The following is a 19871-nucleotide window of genomic DNA, read 5'->3' as shown; positions in this document are numbered from 1 at the left end:
AGACCTCACACAGGAGAGATACATGGAGCACATTTGTGTCCTCTGGTCTCATAAAGCCACAGGGTTCAATCATGGAGACCCCATCCTGGTAGCTGCATCTAATACTTACTGACCCCAAAGGTTCCAACTCTAAATGCCAAAGTTAAGGTTTCTACTTTCTTAGCACCTCACAATGAGGATGAAACTCCAACTTGGTTTTTATAGGGGACAACCATATTCAAACTGTGGCAGGCATATTTTGGTTTTAATCTTTTCCATGGGTCTCTCAGTTTGGTCCATGCTAACCTGAGAAAGATGAACCCATTTTCAGTGTACTAACATACCACGTGTCTAGACCTGAAAACCCTCAGTGATGGATTTACCCACATCATAGTCTTTACAGACTCTGAAGATAACCAACCCTTCCTCCACACAAGAGGTATCAAAAAAGTACAATAAATGGTGATGAGAGCTTCCCAGAATCTTCAACTTTGGTTATGGTATTGTATTTTTTTTTCTATTGCAGTGAAATAAAAGATAACAAAATTTATCGTTTGTTTTCTGATTTTACTCTTGTTTTATTGAGACAAGGTCTCACCATGTAAGTCAGGCCTCAAACTTGCGATCCTCCTGCGTCAGCCTTCCAAGGGCTGCAATTACAAGCACATGCCACTATAACCAGTAAAATTACTGTTTTAACCATTGTTAAATGTGCAGTACAGTGGCATTAGGAACACTGACATGCTTAACCTTCACCACCATTCTCCATACTTCTGATCTTCCCAAACTGAAAGTCTGAAACTATTGAACATTTATCACTACGTATTTTCCCCTCCCCTCAGCCCCTGGAAACTGCTGTTCTAATTTCTGTATCTGAATTTATTAGGTGTGCAATGAAAGTGAAATCATGTATCTGTCCTTTTGTAACAGGCTTATTTCACTCCACATAGTGTATTCAAGGTTCAGCTGTGGGGGCTGGGAAGATGGCTCAGTGGAATAAGCGCTTCCCTGGCCAGCTCAAGGGCCTGAGTTTAATCCCTGTTTCTGCAAAAAAAAAAAAAAAAAAGGTTCAGCTATGTTGTAGCATGTGTCAGAATGTTCTTCCTTTTTAAAGCTGAATAAAATTCCATTGTATATTTATACCAGATTTTGTTTATCCATTCATCTTTTAAAGAGACAGTTCCACACTCCAAGCCGATTTATCCAGCCTTATTTTTATCATTAAAAACAAGGTTACCACAAAAAGATATTGACAGACAATGCAACAAATAATCAAAAAGACTATACTGTCAAAGACCATTCTACATCATTTTGGGGGAAAACTCAGTTCATAATTATGATTAGGGCTTTTGAGGCCTACTGCCTGGCCAAGTGGGCAAGCTAGGGTATGAGGGAACATAATTCCATGCACTTGTGGCAACAGTTGAGACCTCAGTGCTCCTGTGGTCCTATGACAGCTCAGGACAAGACTGCATCAGCTGAACATGTTCTGGTTCCTTGAGAGCCCAACAGTAACAAAGTTTCACCTTGGGGAAAGGACAAACTCCTCTCCCCACTATCCTCCACAACATAAAGACCCTCAGTATACATAAGGCTGTGCCACTCTTCAAGTCATTCAGCATGATCCTCATCAGCATAAGACCTCAGCATAAGGTCACCTCCACCCTCTGAGTCATCCCATAATCCTACCAATTATTATACACATTCAACAAATAGTGGCTAGCCAGGAGTGTTTTTGTCTTCGCCCATCCTGAGGCATTGACTTCCCAACCCCCTTCCATGCATTACTAAATTTGTCTCCATTTGTTATTTCATTCCTTCAGTGTACTCACTAGGTGGATCAGGTGACTGGACCCCAATAATGTATCATGACAAAATATGCTTCATCTAGAAATGCAAGGATGGTTCAACATGCAAATCAATGAAGATCACAGAAACAAGCAAGGACAAAAATTACCTGATCATCTCAGTAGATGCTGAAAAGGCCTTTGACAGAAGCCAACAGCCTTTCAAGATGATGACCCTGAAGAAAATGTGTAGAAAAACCTTACCTCTATCTGATAAAAGCCACTTACACAAACTTATAGCCAACATCATTAAATAGGAGAAAACTAAAAGCTTTCCCTGTAAAGTCAGGAACAAAACAGGGGTGTCTATTATCACCCCTCCTGTCCCATTGAAAACATTAGCAAGAGAAGTTAGGCAAGAAAAAAAAAGGGGCCGGCCAAATAGCTCAGCAGATTAAAGCACCTGCAAGCAGGCGCACGCAGGGGCCAAGGGTTCAATCCCCAGACCTGCTGTGCCAGCCCTACTGCCCACCCCTGGGTGGGGCAGCCTGCTGAGATAGCAGTTGAGACTGGGCATGGTGGCACGCACCTGTAATCCCAGCTCTTGGAAGGCTATAAACATGGAGATTACTACGAGTCTGATCTAGAAGTGAGACCCTGAACACCCTGTAGACCCTTCCCTAAAAAAAAAAAAAAAAAAAAAAAAAAAAAAAAAACGGTATTTATAAAGGTTGGGGACCAGGTGGTGTAGGGGTTAAGTTGCTCATCTTGCAGGCTTTTGCCTCAGATGTGCCCTCCCTACATGCCCCTGAAGTGTGAAGGTGCCATTAAACATAGGCAGTCCAGAGAAATCCCTGTCTTAGCTTCTACAGCATTCTGATATTCCTGGAACTCCCACAGGCCATAGTTGCATTTGTCTTTACTTCTCTTCTGTAAGCTTGTCCATAAGCTTAAGAGCCTAACCATCCCCCAACATTAGGAAAAGATTATCATTTGCAGATGATCCTCTACATAGAACACCCAAAAGAATCCACCAAGAGACACAAGAAATCAATACCATTGATCACACTTATGAATACACTAGAGAAGAAATAAGGAGGGAAATATTCACAATAACATCAAGAAAAGTAAGTACTTAGGAATTAACCTAAGGAAGTGAAAGACCTACAAGAAGAATTGCAGTAGCCTGGAAAAGGAAATCAAAGAGGACATCAGAAAATTGAAAGTTACCTCCTATTTTTGGAGACACAGAACCTATAAAAATGGCCATACTTCCAAAACTGTTATACAGATTTAATGTAATCCCACTTAAAATGCTAATAATATTCTTCACTGAACTGGAGGAAACAATCCTAAAATTCATGTAGAACCAAGAGATCCAAAATAGTAAAAACATACCCAGGTAACAAGAGCAACCCTGGACTTGAAGCTACATCAAAGCTGCAGCGATTAAGCAGAACAAACACAAGCATGGTACAGGCACAAAAACACATGCAGGGATCAATGGGGTAGCGTAGAAGCTGCAGAAACAACCACAAGCATGATGAGTATTCGATCTTTGACCGAGGGGCCGTCATGCTGGGGGAAAGGTAGCCTCCTTAACACATGCTGTTGAGAAAACTGGCTCTCCACATGCAAACAGTGGAACCAAGACCCAAAGCTTTCACAGTGTACTAAACTAAAAGTCATACGATTAACTTCCTAAAGTTAATCGTATTGTCTGTAGTGTAAGAAACTCAAAGAGTAAACAAAATCTGAAAAGTACAATAAATATTGTGAAAGGAAAAAGAATTACTCAAAAGGGAAGAACAACTGAGATGTAAAGAAAAAAGGGAAAAATACATAATATGTATATACACAAGAGAGCTAAGATATACACTAATTTCTATTGGTTTATTGAAGAAAACAGTTAATGCTTAATTTTTTACCACTTTTACATGCTTTTTTTTTTATATCTTGTAACCTGAGTAACTACATTGAAAATAACAATATGCAACATAACAATCCTTGGTGATTTCCTATTATCTTGTTTTGAAATTCTGTATCATTTTTATTGTTTTTTGAATTTTTTATTCTCTTCTAATAAAAAGAACTAATATTAAAACAGCAGGGTCCTGAGTTCAATCCCCGATACCACAAAAAAAAAAATCTAACCTACTGGAAAGGAAAATAGGTGAATCTCTTAAAGTCATAGGTCCCCACCTTTGCTGAAGACAGCTCCGGGAGCCTTGTCAAGCCCCTACCCACCCCAATGTAACAGAGGGGACACTGAGCTCTGGGGAGCGTCTGGAGCATCAAAACTGTTAAAAGTCAGGGGTGTAGGCAGGGACTTCCTGACGTGAACCCCGGCGGCACAGGAAACAATACCAAGGATCAGCAAATGGGATTGTAGACTTCTAAAAACCGGTATCTGGACCTATGCCTCTCTATACCATGTTGTCTTTTCCTCACTCAAGAAAAGTCTGCTTTTAGAAAATCATGTCTTCACAAAATATATTTCATATTTGGTTTTTTAACTCATTTTAAAGTTGGTGGGCTTTTAAAAGTTGTTAAAGACAGAAACATGAAAAGGTTAAAGGCACAATAATGAATGCTACATATAAATATTACATGGCAAGTCTTCAAGGCTACTTGAGTCTAAAACCTTTTGAATTTGAAATTTCAATGACCAGTTTTTGTTTCAGATCTTTTTTGCTCTTTAGAGGGGAAGGAAAAGTTGACTGAAGCAGGTATGGCCCGCAGGTAACCAGTTAGTAGAAGTTTCGTTCTTTGAGATTTTAAGGTTCATATCAGCCATCCCTCCTGCAGGTACTCTGTCCTTCCTGCAGTAAAATGTAGCAGCTTCTTTTGAAGATCGAGAGGAAGTACAAGCACGACATCCCCAAAGAGTCTTATCGTTGGATCTACTTTCACATAACATCACGCTGAGTGCTCCTTGGCAGAGCATGCGTATCCACCTCAGGACTTCCACAGGCCAGAATGTCAGCCTCTTCTGGAAGAGGCAGCATGTGAGCACTTGAAGCACGCATGCTATGAAATCCTTAATAAAATGCAGCAAACTTCTATTTATTTATTTATTTATTTATTTATTTATTTATTTATTGGTACTGAGGATCGAACTCAGGACCTTGCACTTGCCAAGCAGGCACTTACATCGTTGGGCTATCTCCCCAGCCCAACTATCTCCCCAGCCCTGCAGCAAACTTCTTTTAGGTGGATTTGTTAAAAAGGAAGTTAGTATAAAGCTATATAAATTTTTTCCTATTTTGACTGGTAACTGGAATTTTATCACTTCTTGGTTTTAAATTAATGAGACTTTATTCCAAATTCTTCTTCAAAACCCTGGAATGGTGAATAGAAATCTTCAACATTGCCTAAGGGCCCGCCAAATAGCTCAGTGGATTAAAGCACCTGCAAGCAGGTACAGGGGTTGGGGATTTGATCCCCGGGCCCCACCATGCCAGCCCCACCCCTGGGGCATGCTGAGATGGCAATTGAGACTGGGTGTGGTGGCACAAACCTGTAATCCCAGTTCTTAGGAAGCTGTAAACAGGTAGATCACTACGAGTGTGATCTAGTAGTAAGACCCTGAACACCCTGTAGACCCTTCCCTAAAATAAAAAAATCATACATTGCCTTCATAAGATAAGAGTTCACTTAATCCATGGGCCAATTAAGGCATAATTTAACACTAGTCATCAACACAGATAACTCTGCAAGTAACTGCAGATGCCGCTGATGTATTTTGATCACTGGGAACAATGAGAGGGCTCAATAATTTCTTGTAATGGCATGGAGGGGAAATGAATATCCAAGGTGATGCTGTTATAAACAGCTAGTCCAGCAAGAATTCCAACCAACCCGAATCCAGAATACACTTACAACTGCTAAACCAATGGCAGTGTGGATCCTCATCATATGTAAATATGTCATAATCTGGATGAAAATTTGGCGAATTAGAAGAAGGAATCATTCTTTATTCAAGCCACCCATATCCAAGCCAACTTCCCCAGCAAATGTAACTTTCCACTTCTTTTCAAAATCTGCACTTTTCCAGGTTAACTCTTCAAGTGAATCACTAACCAGATATGTACACCTTACTCTCATATATAGAAATAACATATTTCATATAAAGTCTCCATCTTCAAGATACTTTATCCTCCAGACTTTGACTTGTGATGTTTATCATCCATTCTGCGTCTCTCTGAATAATGATCTTTTAGCTATAGAAATAACAGGTACTGACAGAAGGACAACCTGTGAGGGTTTTCCAAGCTCTGCTGTATATGACTTTCTTCTATAAGGTCAATGTTATCCCATGAAGAATAACAGAAATCAGTGCAGGAGTAAGGGGAGGGTGAACCAAATTGGATTGCAGTATTTGGGGGTGGGTCCTGGGAACTAAATCCAGGCCTTGAGCTTACCAAGTAGGTGCTGTGCTGCTGAGCTACACACCCAGCCCCTGTTTGCAGTACTAAGTAAAGCAGACACTTTAGATGCTGGTGGAATGCACCAGGAACGTTTTGGCATAGGTAGAAATTCTTCAGGCTTTATAGGAAGTAGTTATAAATAAATAAATAGCAGCAATGTGTTCATCAATTGCTTGAACCTCTGCTTTTTTCAATTAGAAAATGATGGTCATCTTCCACTAAGACAGCTGTCCATCACAGCAAGTCAGCATAGATGACATATCTCAATGTGCCATTAAATTAAGGATTCTTTAGAAGTATAAGATATGCTCTGGGATCATCTATGGTTCATGGGCCTTTCCATTCTCCTACAGGCTGTTAGTGATTCCCTTTGATACTGCCTTTTGGTTGTCTGTGGAATATTTAGAAAAGCATCATACACAGCATTCACAGCTTCGGCACTAGTCACAGACTCTTTAGTAGCATTAAAAGAGGCAGTGGTGTCTCCTGAAAATCTTTCATAGCTTGGGGCTGAATAGGAAGGACAGGTTCTGGGTGGACTGGTGCCTTCATTTCGTAGAATAATGCATGTACAGGGATTGGCTGTTCTTGTCTAATATCAAGGCAAATTGGTGGAAGGTCTCTTACATACTTAATGTTAGGGGAAACAAGAGGTATAGCTGAACTTCTATTTTCAGCAGCTTCCTTCTTCTAGCTAAGAGTTGAAACAATGCTCAAAGTGGAAATGTGGCCTTTAGTTCCTTTCTCCAAACCCACCATCACATCAGTACTGGTAGAAGTGGTGGGTGGCAGCTGCTTGCAATCCAGCTGCTTTGTTTTGCTCTCTTCAGGGGATGCAAATTTGTGCCAGGCAGAAGGGGCAAGCAGCAGGAGTCCCAGTTGCCCTGGTGATGATAACTTTTTGACAGAGACCTTTTGAAGGCAGAGTTCTGTTCCATTCTCTACCATGAAAGTCACAGGCTTGCCCCTGACCTTTGTAATGACCATGGGCTTTCAGATGCCCAATTGGATAGATCCTGATCTGTCCTATTTATTCAGGCCTGACAGGGTGTAACTCATTTGTCAGGGCTGACAGTCCAATTTTTCTTAGTCAAACTGTGGAACTCAGAAGGAATTGTGGACAGTTGTCTCGGGTGGGTGTTAGCTGACTCCATCTGACCAGGACAGGCATGTTTCCAGGGCGCTTCTGTGGCCAATGCAGACAGTGAACTGAACTGGTTCTAGTTGGCTGAAAGTAGACAAGTCAAGAGTCAGGAGTGAAACTATAGGTGTTGGCAGCAGCTGTGATGGCCAACGAGGGTGCCAAGGTAGAATTCTCAGGAAGAGTGGGCCTCTTCTTTCTTTTACTTTCTCTGAGATAGAAGTTTGATTTCAATTTTAACTTCATAAAAGCCCCTTTTCCTCAGGCAGGGTCTGTTGTTTTAACTAATTAGTTCCCATTCTGTCTCTCTATGGTGTATGTTTTGTGTACCCTTGAATGACAGACAAAGGGCAGGTGCCTCTCAGAGAGACAGCACTCAGATGCCTGCCTGGCCTCAACCCTCGAGGGAATTTAGGTGTGACCTAGCTAAAGGAGCGCATGGGACCCATTATGCCATATGTCAGTCACCACAGAACCACAGGTGAGGACCCAATTAGCCTCCCCCACCAGTGCTTCCCAGTCTCGGGGCACAGACGGAGCAGCCCATTGCTTTGCCATCCGTTCCTCTCAAGCACACATTCATTCAGCAGGCCTTCAGACATAAACATTCCAAGCTCCTTCCTTTGAGGGTGGCCTTAACTAACAAGAGGTGATGGACCTGTTCTGTTCAAACTGAGCAGGACTGACTGACTGTCTGGGGTACCCCTGGAGGTCTTACTGCAATCAGGTAGACAGACAGATAGACGATTGAGCCCTCCGCCCTTTGGGGTCTGATGCAAGCTGCTCAAGTGGAATCTTCCTCCAAACCTCTAAGGGTAGTGGAGAAATTTTAAGCACACACCTTCTGTTGGGTCCTGGAGAGGGCCTTCCTCCATCAACAAGGGCCACCACTGGTGGTCAAAGGAGTCAGTAGAGTTGGTCATGCTGGCTAACACACCAGATGCAACAGCAAGCAGAAACAACAGAACAACCCAGAATTTGGACGAGATTTATCTATATGGACAGGCACTGATTGGGATCATTCCCAAAATATCAGGCCCCAATCTCTGGTGGTCTAGGGCTCACATGACATGAGCAGGCAGAAATATAGAGGCACAATGGCTTGTCTGTGGGGTGGGCTAATACGATGCACATCAGTGGCTGGCTGTGCACCACAGGGACCAACCATCCCGAGAGGCAGGAGCCACCAGAACTGGAGCAGCAGCTGTTACCTGGGCAACTAACAAACTGAAGCATACTGGCTGGCAGGGGTGGGGGCAGTTTCTGCTACAACTCTGACCTCCTTTTACCTCCTTTTAGGAGACAGACTGAGGCACTGTCTTGGTTATTTTACTGGGAAAAAATACCTGACACCAACATTAAGGAAGGAAAGCTTTACTTAGCTCACAGTTTGTGAAGATTTCAGTCCATGCGAAATATGACAGAGGGCAGCAGTTCATGGTGGAGAAAAACAGCAAAAGCAGCAAGAGCGAAAGGCGGCGGCAGAGAGCAAGCCTCTTTCCCTCCCTTACACTGCATTCAGGCTATCTGTCCCAGGGCAGGTGTAGCGCTCACACCTGTAATCCCAGCAGCACTCATGAATTAACCACAAACTCTAGAAGCCACCCACAACTACATGAGGCTTTAGGGGGACACAAACCATAACAGGTGCCCAGTTGGTGGGAACCCTACGGGACCAGAGGCCACATGTTGAAATGACTCTATTGGCCCCAAACACACAGCAGTGGTGGATACTGGAGCTGAGTCAATGCTAATTTCTGACAACCTGGGTCATTTCACTGGACCTACCGTGCATATAAAGGGTACAAAGGTCTGTAGATCAGTCTGGAGAGCCCAGGTGACCCTGGGTATCGGGCATTTGGCTCTGTGCCCCTCTGATGTCTATGCTTTCCTGGTTGCTGAATACATCCTGGGTGGATGTACTGATGAGTGCTTGGAGTGACACTACTCAGGGTGAGTTCCACATGTGAGTCCACGTGGTGCAAACCACAACCCGAGAGCATCCAGACCACACACCACCACCCTCCTGCAGGCTGCTCAGGTTGTGTGCGTGAAACATTATCAGCTGCTGGTGGCCACGAGGAGATAAGACAGACCACCTTGAAATTGAAAGAAGCAGGGGTTACACCCTGCGCGCAGCCCTTTCAGGTCCCTGGTGTGGCCCACATGGAAGCCTGCCGGGACACGGTGAAGGACCGCAGATGACCAGGAGGTGGCTCCCCCACTGCGCGTGGCAGCGCCTGACACGCTGACTGATGGATCATCTCACCTTGATGCTGGGTCTGCGCCACGACTGTGTTGTGGACTTGCCCGGTGCCTTCCTTTCATTGCTATCACGTCACACAGGACCAGTCTGCCTTCACCTGGGAGGGCAGCCGATGCACCCTCCAGGTGTCTCCAAGGGCTCTGTGCACAGTTCAACTTCATGTCAGGGCCACCTGGACCAAGCCCCGCTCTATGTCGCTGTGTCATTATATGGATGACGTCACACTGACCTCTGACTGCCGTACAGATTCAGAAGCTTCCACACACAATCCGAAGGAAACTGGCTGCCCTGGGGTGGGCCGTGAACAAACGCAAAGTCCAGGCACTGGCTTGTCTATCAAATTCTTGGTGTTATCTGGTCAGGTAAGACAAAAGTAATTCCCAGTGCCATAACTGATAAGATTCAGGCATACCCCGGGCCCACACAAATGCGGACTCCAGGCAGACGGGGGCTTGCGGGGTTTCTGGCAGATGTTTACACGCACCTGGCTACCCTGCTGCATCCTTTATGCCAGATGACCAGGAAGGGCACAGCGTGGGACTGGGCAGATGCAGCAGAAGCTGCTTTTCAGGACTCAAAGAGGGCAGTTGCACAAGCACAGGCCCTGTGGGTAGTGACCCTACCCTTCTTGTCAGCTGGCCTAGTGTCAGCTGAGTTGGCAACAGTGCTGGGACCCATGATACACACAACACAAAAAGCACTACAGGGATGACAGCCTACAGGCCATGACCCCACCTTGTGCAGAAGAAGAAAGGGGCCTCCGGCTGACATCGGGTGTACTGATGGGTCTAGCCAATGACAGCAGTTGCTCTGCAGCCTAAACCAGAAGTCCTCTGGTTTGAGCCCAGAGCAGCAGGTTGGGCCAGTGGGCAGAGGTGCCGGCAGTGTGGCCCCTCCGTGTCTGTACCAGGTAACACCGACACAGCTGGGCTGCGTTTGAGGGCTGACACTGATTACCAGCTTGGATGGCCTAGGGCTGGCTGGCAGGGCACTGGCCTTTACGGGGCACTGACTTACGGGAGCGTGACCGTCCTCTAACTGTGGGGTGTAGGGTATTCCCAGACATGAGCCCCTCCTCTCGCCAGGGGATGACTTAGTGGATAGCTTAGCTGGCAAGGACAGCCTCTCTCCCAGGGTGACCTTCTGTTGCAGCACCTTGGCGCCACAAGAAACTGAGACACAAAGGACCCCGTACCATGCAAGCACCTAGATTTGACTCCTACTGAGTCAAAGGCCATGGTAGAGATGAGCCCCCAGCACGCCCATTTGGCCCTGGAGGAGGAGGGTGCCCACACACCTCAGCACAACACCACGGGCACTGAACCCAGCACAGAAATGTCAGGTGAGATGTATTGGGCCCCCACCTCTCTCGCAGGGACATAGATATGCTTTCACTGCCCTGGACCCAGCCACGGAGTGGGCTTCGCCTACCCTACTCCCTCTGCTGACCAGGTCCATACCCTAAGGCCTTGTGGTGCTTGGCACCTGCCTATGAGACGCTGCTAGGAAGAGCACCTGACCAGGGAACCCACTGCACAGGAGCTCAAGTACAATGATGGGCTGGAGACCATGATGCCAGGTGGCACCTCCAGGTGCCTTCCCAGCCCCAGACTGCTGGCATGATTGATCAACACAAAGGTTCCTCAAAACCAAACCAGCCTGCTTGGCACCCAAGTTCATGGGGTGGTGTGGGAATTGCCTCAGGCGGTCCTGAGAGGCTCAGCGACCAGCCCCAACACTTAAGTGACAGCCGCTGGGTTGCGTCCTGAAAGCACACCTGGTTCATTTGCACATCCACCCCCACACAACAAGGCCCTAAGCCGCCTTAGATGTCTCAAGTGAAAAGGTGGTTTTGCAAAACTGCATGGCTCTAAGCTTACCGACAGCAACACTGTTGGAGGCTGGGACCCTGCATGAGCAATCACAAGGAAGTAAGTGTGGCAGCGTGCCCAGCTCCCTTGACCTGCAGTTTGAACAATGGACTCAACTGCATCCCAGGGTTTGAGCAAAGAGCTCACCTGCATTCCCAGGGCTCTGGAATGTGCCATCTCCTGTTCATCAGCTTGGCCTTGGTAGCCTATCCCATTCCCAGAGAAACAGGGAAGGCTAAGATTACCTGGGGCAAATGTTGGGCACACATTCAGAACTGTGTGTCAACTTTGGAACCAACAAACATACTTCCTGAGCTGAGCTGAGCCAGCAGCTTGGTCCTCCCAACCCCGGGTTTCTTTCTCATTCCGTCTTCCCTCTACTTGTTCTCCTTTCTGAGCCTGACCCCCACAGTTAGCACCCAGACAAGGGACCTAAGGCACTCATAGGACAGAGAACAGAAGCCTGGCAGCCTAGAGGCCTCCACAGTAAGTGAGCGCTGGGGGAGATTCTCATCGGTTGTAAAACGGGGCACTCGCAGCCTCAGGAGTGGGAGCGCTTTGCAGATGGCATCAGGACTGCTCTTAAGTCCTGGGCAATCACCGTGACCTCCCTGCAAATTTCTTGCTTCTGCCTTTTCTTAGGGAATGTTACCCACAGTTTCTGGAGGAGGATACACTTGATGAAGTAATCTGAGACAAGGCTGGGAAGGCTCCTAAGGAGTACTGTGGAACCCACGGACCTGAAGGGCACCTGTGGGTGCTTTCACTTGTGGTCAGCCGTCGTGATGCCCTGCAATCGGCACCATGGCTGAGGTCATAGGAAGGGGCACATGTGGCACTTGTGATGCTAGCATATCCCCTTTTCAGAATCCCACCCCTTCAGCGCCCCCCTGGAAGAAAAAGTCCCTCTACTTGGGAATTCTTTCGTTGATTCAAATACCAGCTCAGAATCAGAGGGGGAGCTTCCTGAGGAGGAGGCTCAACAAGTAGAGGAGGAGGCTGCTAAGTGGGGATCGTCCTGCTGGGCTCTTCCCGGCATCCCCCCCCCCCCCACAGTCAGCTTTCCTCCGAGCCTGACCCTATCTTAGATCCTTCCTCTTTTCTTGACCTTCATCAACTTCTGCAACTGACGCAGCAGCTGTGTGGCTCTAAGGCTGCTCAGAAACGAAAGACCCAAAGGAGGAAGTTGGAAAAGGAATTTTTGGGTAGTGTCCAACCATCTGGACAAGGGAGACATTCTGCCCCTCCTGGCCACTTGTCCTCGGGGACAGCTCCCAGCGTGGGCTCAGATCCCCTCTTCAGGGGGAGACCCCTCCATTAGCTCATTAGCTGACTCCTTATGGGGCCTTCTCCCCTTGGAATGAGAGGGGCTTTTCCTTGTCCACGACATTCTCTGTCATTGCCAATGCGCAGGGACAGCCTCTTTACCAAGCAATGAATATCAAGTTAATCAAGTAGCTGAAAGAGGCTTGCAGATTGTAGGGCTCCACTGCACCATATACTGTGTAGTTACTCCAGTAACCCCACGTCACCGCATCCTGGATGGTGCCAGATGACTGAGGGTGAGCTTTTGCCCCATGCCTTAGGTAAATACTCTTTCACTGTCCCTCCCACAGATTATTAAATCTTTTCTTATGGCACCCGATACTTTTTCCCCAAGCTTACAGGCCCTCACCAGTTCCAGGCGCTCCAGTAGTCTTCACAAATGACAGTCCAAAACAACACCCTGTGGTGGTAATTAATCAACAAATTTTTTGAAAGCCTATATCTCAGATTACCTTTGCAGAACAAGGAGAGCTACTTGCTTTACTTCCACTTTCACTATCCTCTCTCACTTGTCTTTTTTTTTTTTTTTTTGGTGTGTATTTAGTACAAGGTCTACAGGGCCTCACTACACAGATCAGACTCATGGTGATTCTCCTGTTTTTCAGCCTCCCAAGCAGTGCGATTAAGGCGCACAGCACCACACCCAGTGTCAGCCACCATCTCAGCGCATCCCGGGGGCAGGGCCGGCACAGCGCACCAAGGATCGAATCATGGTCCCTATGCTCTGCCTAAGCAGGCGCTTCAGTCTGCTATCTGGCCGGCCCAATAGCTAATTCATCGCAGCAGCTAATTCTTTGAAGCCCACCAACAGATGAACGGATAAAGAAAATGTGATACTTACATCAGCAGTGGAGCACGACTCTGCCCTCACAAAGGACGATTCGTCTGTAGGAAAATCATGGACTTTCAGATTATGTTAAGTGAAATGAATCAGATGTGCAAGATTACGTATCACGTGGTTCCTCTTACGTGAGGAAACCACGGTATAAAGAGTGCAATAAAGAATAGTAGGCAATAGGGAGACAGTTCTCAAATGGGAGGAGAGGGACGGCGGGCGAAGAGGATGAAAACCGGCCTGAAGGTGTGTTGTGCGCATGCGCCAACTCCACACGCCGCTACAGTCTGCACTGCGGACGTGTGCTAATGACGTAAAACACGGGGAACGTGCGTCCCAGGAGACCCGCAGTCCAAATTCTAGTCACCTGCCTTACACTTTATTATTATTATTATTATTATTATTATTTTTTTTTTTTTTTTTGGATACAGCGTCTCGCTGTGCAGTTCAGACCCACACTGATCCTCCTAGCGCCGCCTCCCCAGCGCTGGGGTTTCAGGCTCGCACCGGCACTGGGGGTGGGACTCAGGGACTGGCGCTTGCCAGGCGGGCACTTAGGCCACCGAGCTGTCTCTCCAGCCCTGCCTTACAGCTTCTCTGCGGCTCGGAAAATCACACAGCCCTATCCTGTCTACAAAACTGGCAAAACCACTGGCTGAATTAAAAACCGCTCACACAGGAAGACGGGAATTTTTATTTGCTTGCTTCTCTAAGTGAATGAAAGAATCCTGTGGTCTTTCCCCAGGTTCCAATATAAACGTCTACACTTGCGTAGTCTCAAGACAAGCACACAACTTAGCTTTTCACACGCAAAACCCCACAGATTTAGAGGCCCATAACATGCACTAAAAGGAAAATAATTTACTACAAATAGCACATAGCTGTGGCAAAGTTTATAAATGGAGACCATTTGACAATGGAGTGCATGAATGAATCACCTGCAGTAGAAACTTTGCCTTTTTATGCACGAGTTCGTCCCACCACCGCGCGCGCACGGTGCTCCGTGGCGTGTAGCTCAGCCAGCGACTGGGAAACACCTGGAAAGGAAAGGAAGCCAGCAGGGAACGTGGCAACGGCTACTGGGCTGCCTCGTGGAATCCCAGATCAGGCCCGCCGCCTCCCAGTCGCGAGAGCGTCCCCGCAGTCACTCGCACTCAGGCGCCGCTTGTCCCTGCGAGCGAGCGACGGTGCAGGCGCCAGGAGCCGAGCGCGGTGCTGAGGCCCGAGAGCGGCCTCTGACGCGCACGCTGATCTAGCGAGGCTGAAGCCGCGTTTTCACACCGGAACCAGCCAAGGAACAGAAAACTGCGAAGCAGGGTACGAGGTTGAAACAGGACTTTCTTCTCTTTCTTTTTAGCAAGAATGAACAACTTCATGGAGTTTTTGGTTTTTGTTTTTTGTTTTGTTTTGTTTTGTTTTTAGATAGCACTTAAATATTAAGCTGAAATTTGAAATGTGTTGACTAGGCTTTTCTATAGGTCATATGTATACGTGTATAACTATATATAATGACCTTGGTTTTACCTTTCGAGGTGCAGTTAACCCAAGAGTTTAAAAAAAGCAAAATGTAGGCCGGGAATATAGCTCAGCAGCATAAATGAATGCCTGGCAAGTGCAAGGTACTGAATTCAATCCCCAGTATTGCAAAAAGAAAAAAAAAAAAAAGTACAGTCTCTGGGGTACATGCTGCTTCTCAGACCAGCTGCCCCCTGGCAGAGCAAAGAAGAGAAAATAAGAAGCAACTGGCCCCGCCCTTCTCTTTTGCCCCTTGTGTTAGTTGATCCATTGTGTCGACTTGGCTGAATCAGAAGCGGCAGTTCTGGGCGCAGGGCCTAGCCCTGCAGGTGGGCAGGGCCCAGGAATCGAGGAGGCCTTCCTGCCGCCCTGTCCCGCTTCCATGGAGAAGTCCCCGTCTTCGGAGGAACGCCGATCTTCACCGTGGAGCGCCAGTCTTCGCAGTCAGCGTAGAAGAGAAGGCTTGATGGACGCCGCGGCTGCTGCCCTCCTCTGCACTTCGTTGTTTTCTGCCACATGAACTGTGTCGTTTGCCTTGGAGCCAGCGGAGTATGGACTGAACCCTCCAGTAACTGTGAGCTAAATAAACCTTTCCTTCCTTCATTCTGAGTATCAGGTATTTGTCCCAGCAATGAGTCAAAAGTAACTGAGACACTCCCTTTCATCTTAACTTTGGTTTTTCTGAATAACAAATGCAACCTTAGGTTTGGGTGTAAAAAGCTAGACAGCCGCCCCGATGCGGGGCCGCGTTCTGATCCAGGAGGCCCAAACGGGCTTTTCACCTGCGCGGTGGACGGCGGCGCGCACTCGCTCCCCGCACCGCACCGCCCCTTAGGCCGTTTCCCACCCATTAGGAGCTGGATTCAGCTCTCCCTGCTGCTGGTGAGGGTGCCCTTTCCCCACCACCCCGCCACACGGTGCAGAGCCAGCGAACAGGAAGTCCTCAGCAGGGTCACAAAGAAGACGGAGACGAGATCTCCAGCAGAAGAGATCTGTGCTTTAATACAAATATTTAAAAGTTATTAAATTATTTTTAAGCAGTCTGCTGAGCTCATCTACCAGAAGCAAATGACGTGTCCAAGCAGAGGATCAAAAGGCTCTTGTGCTGCTGTTGCCGCAAGGTTATCTTCTGAACTTCAAATAAAAACAACCTCTATGTCCCCAGATCTTGAGCTAGTGACGCAGCCTTTCTAGTATATAATTTGTGAGTTTCTACTGGCTTGAAAACCACAAAAAATTAAAATAAAAACATCTCCATTGCTGAGACATGAGGATCACTATGAGTCTGAACTGCATAGTGAGACTCTGTACCAAATAAATAAATATTTTTTAAAAAACATCAGAAGTCTTTAATTTCAAAAGAGTCAAATTTATGAATTTCTGCTGACATGCCTTACATATATGATATCATATCTAAGAAATCTTTCCTGTTCCATAGTCATGAGAATTTTCTCCTACGTTTATGCTAAAAGATGTTTGGTTTTAGGTATATGATCTTTTTAGGTATATGATCTTTATACTTAGTACAACATAAGAGTTTGGCTCTTTTGTATTTGATAATTGTTGGAAACACTATCCCTCCTTTATTGGATTCTATTGCATAGCATATTTTGCAAGGTTTGGAGATTTTTATGTCTTAACTCTTTGTTCTATCTGTCAATACCACAGTTTCTTTTTTTCTTAAAAAAAAAAAAAAAAAGGATGTGTGTGTGTGCACATGTGTGCAGGATCTCACTATGCACTTGGACTCATAGTGATCCTCCTGTTTTCAGCCTCCCCACCACTGGGACAGATGTGCACCACCATGCCTGGTCTCAGTCACCAACTCAGAGTCCCTGGATGTGGAGCTGGTGTGGCATGTGGTGCCAGGGATCGAACCCTGGTCCCTGCACTTGCCTAAGCAGGCACTTAGTCTGCTGAGCTATCTTGCCAGCCCTGATACCACAGTTTCTTAATTACTATCTTTATAGTAAATATTGCCATCAGATGGCTTGAGTATACCAACTGTTTCTTTTTAAATCATTTTTTACTATTCTAATGATTTTACTCTTCTTGAGACAACTTATAATCAGCTTTTTGATCCATGTAATGCTTCTTTGTGGACTTTCGATTGGACTGTCTGTGGAAAATCAATGCCTTAATATTTAGTCCAGGACATGATGCAGACCTCTGTTGAAGTTTTCTTCATTTCTTCCATCAATAATTTCTAGTTTTTATCTTAAATATCTTGCACACAAGGGCTGGGGAGATAGCTCGGCGATCTACATACATGCCTGGCAAGCACAAGGAAGCCAATTTGATCCCCAGTATCACATGCGATGCCAACCCCAGAACACACCTTGGTGGCCCCAAAACTGGGTATGGTGGCACATGGCTGTAATCCCAGCACTGGGGAGGCTGAGATAGCAGGATCACTATGAGTCTGAGCTGCATGGTGAGACCCTGGACCAAAAATAAATAAACAAGTAAATAAATAGTCTTGCACACATTTTTAAAGCGATAGCTATTTCATTGTTCTGTGTGTGTGTGTGTGTGTGTGTGTGTGTGTGTGTGTGTATTTTAGGGAAGAGACTACAGGGTGTTCAGGGTTTCACTACTAGATCGGACTCATAGTGATCCACCTATTTACAGCCTCCCAAGAGCTGGGATTACAATCTGAATTGTTGCCTCAGCTGGCCCTGGGGATTGAACCCCTGGCCCCTGTCCTTGTTTGCAGGTGTTTTAATCTGCTGAGCTATTTGGCTGGCCCTCATTGTTCTTCTTTATGATATTGTAAATAGCATTTTTTTTTTTTTTTTTTAGTTTCATTGTTTTGATACTGGGAATTGAACTCAGGACCTTGCACTTGCTGGGCGGCACTTGTGCCACTGAGCTCTATCCACAGCCTGTAAATAGCAATTTCTAAAAAGTAATAATTTCCAATTGTTTGTTCCCAGTATATAAAAACACAATTGATTTCATATATTGACCTTACATTTATAACCTTGAATAAGGATTTTTTTTTTTTTTTTTTTTTTTTTTTTTTTGTTCCTCGCATGCCTTCAAGGCACGTTTGGCCAGCAGGAGAGTTGTGAGGTTCGAACTCCAGCCACCTGAGGCTGACAGCTTTGTGGAAGCAGCCACTTAAAGGCCTGAGCTAGGGCCAGGCCCCCTTTACATTTATAACCTTGATAAATACACTAATTAGTTCTAGTAGCTTTTAGATTATTTGGATCTTACTACGTAAATAATAATGCTGTCTTCTAAGAATCTTATTTCTTCCTTTCAAGTTAGTGTTTTCCAGCCTACTTTTCTTGCATTGATATGACTTCAAATAGAAGCTGGGGGCGCAGACATGCTTGCCTTGCCCCAGTCTCAGGAGAAAAGTGTTTAGTGCTTTACCACCAAGGGCCTACAGGGTATTCTCGGCCTCACTCCTAGATCAGACTTGTAGTGCTCCACCTGTGTACAGCCTCCCAAGAGCTGGGATTAAGGTGGGCACCACCACACCCAGTCTCAATTGCTGTCTCAACACGCCTGGGGGCGGGGCTGGCACAGCAGGCCTGGGGAATTGACCCCCAGCCCCTGGGCCTGCTTGCAGGCGCTTTAACCTGCTGAGCTATTCAGCCAGCCCTTTTTTTTTTTTTTTTCTGTTGATAGGATGGATTACATTGACTGATTTTTGAATGTTCAACACTGAACTCCAAAAGTGAGGCCTCTTTGGACACAATCATTGTCCTTTTCATATGAGCCATCTTAGAACTGCTCATCTTCTGTTGAAGACTTTTCCATCTGTATTTGCAAATATAGGTCTATAGTTTTCTTTTTTGTAATACTTTTGGCTACAGTGTTGGGGTAAGACTGGTCTCATAAGGTGAGCTGGAAAGTCTTCCATTTCTGAGTTTGTGTAAAGCTGTTTCTTTCTTAAATGTTTGGTAGAATTTACCAGTGGAGCCATTTGGGTCTGGGGTTCACTTTGTTGAAAAATAGCCAAGTTGTCAGATTTCTTGATATAAAGAGTTCACAATACTTAATTTTTGTCCTCTGTATGTCTGGCACTCTGGATAGATGATCCTTCCTCATCCCCAGTATGGGACATTTACATCTTTCCTTTTATTAAAGACTCTACGAAGCCTTTATATTGAAGTGGATGCCACTTGAACATATACTCATAAGTGAAATAAACCAGACACACATGTGTAAATATTGTATAGTTTCCCTAGTATAAGAACTCAAAAGAAGAAATACAAATAGAAAGATATAATACAAGTAAAAGAAAAGCAGGATCTCAAGGACTAACTAATCAAGAGAGGGAAAGAAGAGCTAGGAAATGTGAATAAGTCAAGCCATACGGTTATATGTAGAAGATGGGCAAGGCAATGATCCTGAGAATCTTCAGAAGATTTTTTAATCTAGCAGTTAATTGGAAATATTCTCACCCTGACTATTTATACTGATACCTGTGAACTACTGATACCTGTTAGCTACTGCACTGCAGATAGTAATTTGCAATAGTAGTTTCATGCTTGGAGTGCCTGTCATTCTGGTCTTCTGAATACGGGCTGCTTGTCATGACATGCCAGTTGCTGCTATAATGTCTCTTGGGTAGATGGTTGTTCAAAAAGAAGGGGGTAGTGAATGAAAGCAAGAAACAGGATAAGGAATATTGTGGGACTGTCCTGCTTCAAGGTTGTATATGGTGAGATTTTTGGACTTATGTGTAAACATAAGAAGTATATAAT

General features: G+C 45.7%; 1 pseudogene; it reads right to left on the bottom strand.

Annotated features, from left to right (window-relative positions):
• Positions 1-4393: 4393 nt before the first annotated feature.
• LOC101579201 lies at positions 4394-7183 on the bottom strand (annotated as a pseudogene).
• Between the last annotated feature and the right edge of the window lie 12688 nt (positions 7184-19871).

Source organism: Octodon degus, unplaced genomic scaffold (genome assembly GCF_000260255.1).
Source record: "Octodon degus isolate 3935 unplaced genomic scaffold, OctDeg1.0 scaffold00001, whole genome shotgun sequence".
In the NCBI taxonomy this organism is placed as follows: Eukaryota; Metazoa; Chordata; class Mammalia; order Rodentia; family Octodontidae; genus Octodon; species Octodon degus.
This window is presented reverse-complemented; position numbering and strand designations above follow the sequence as displayed.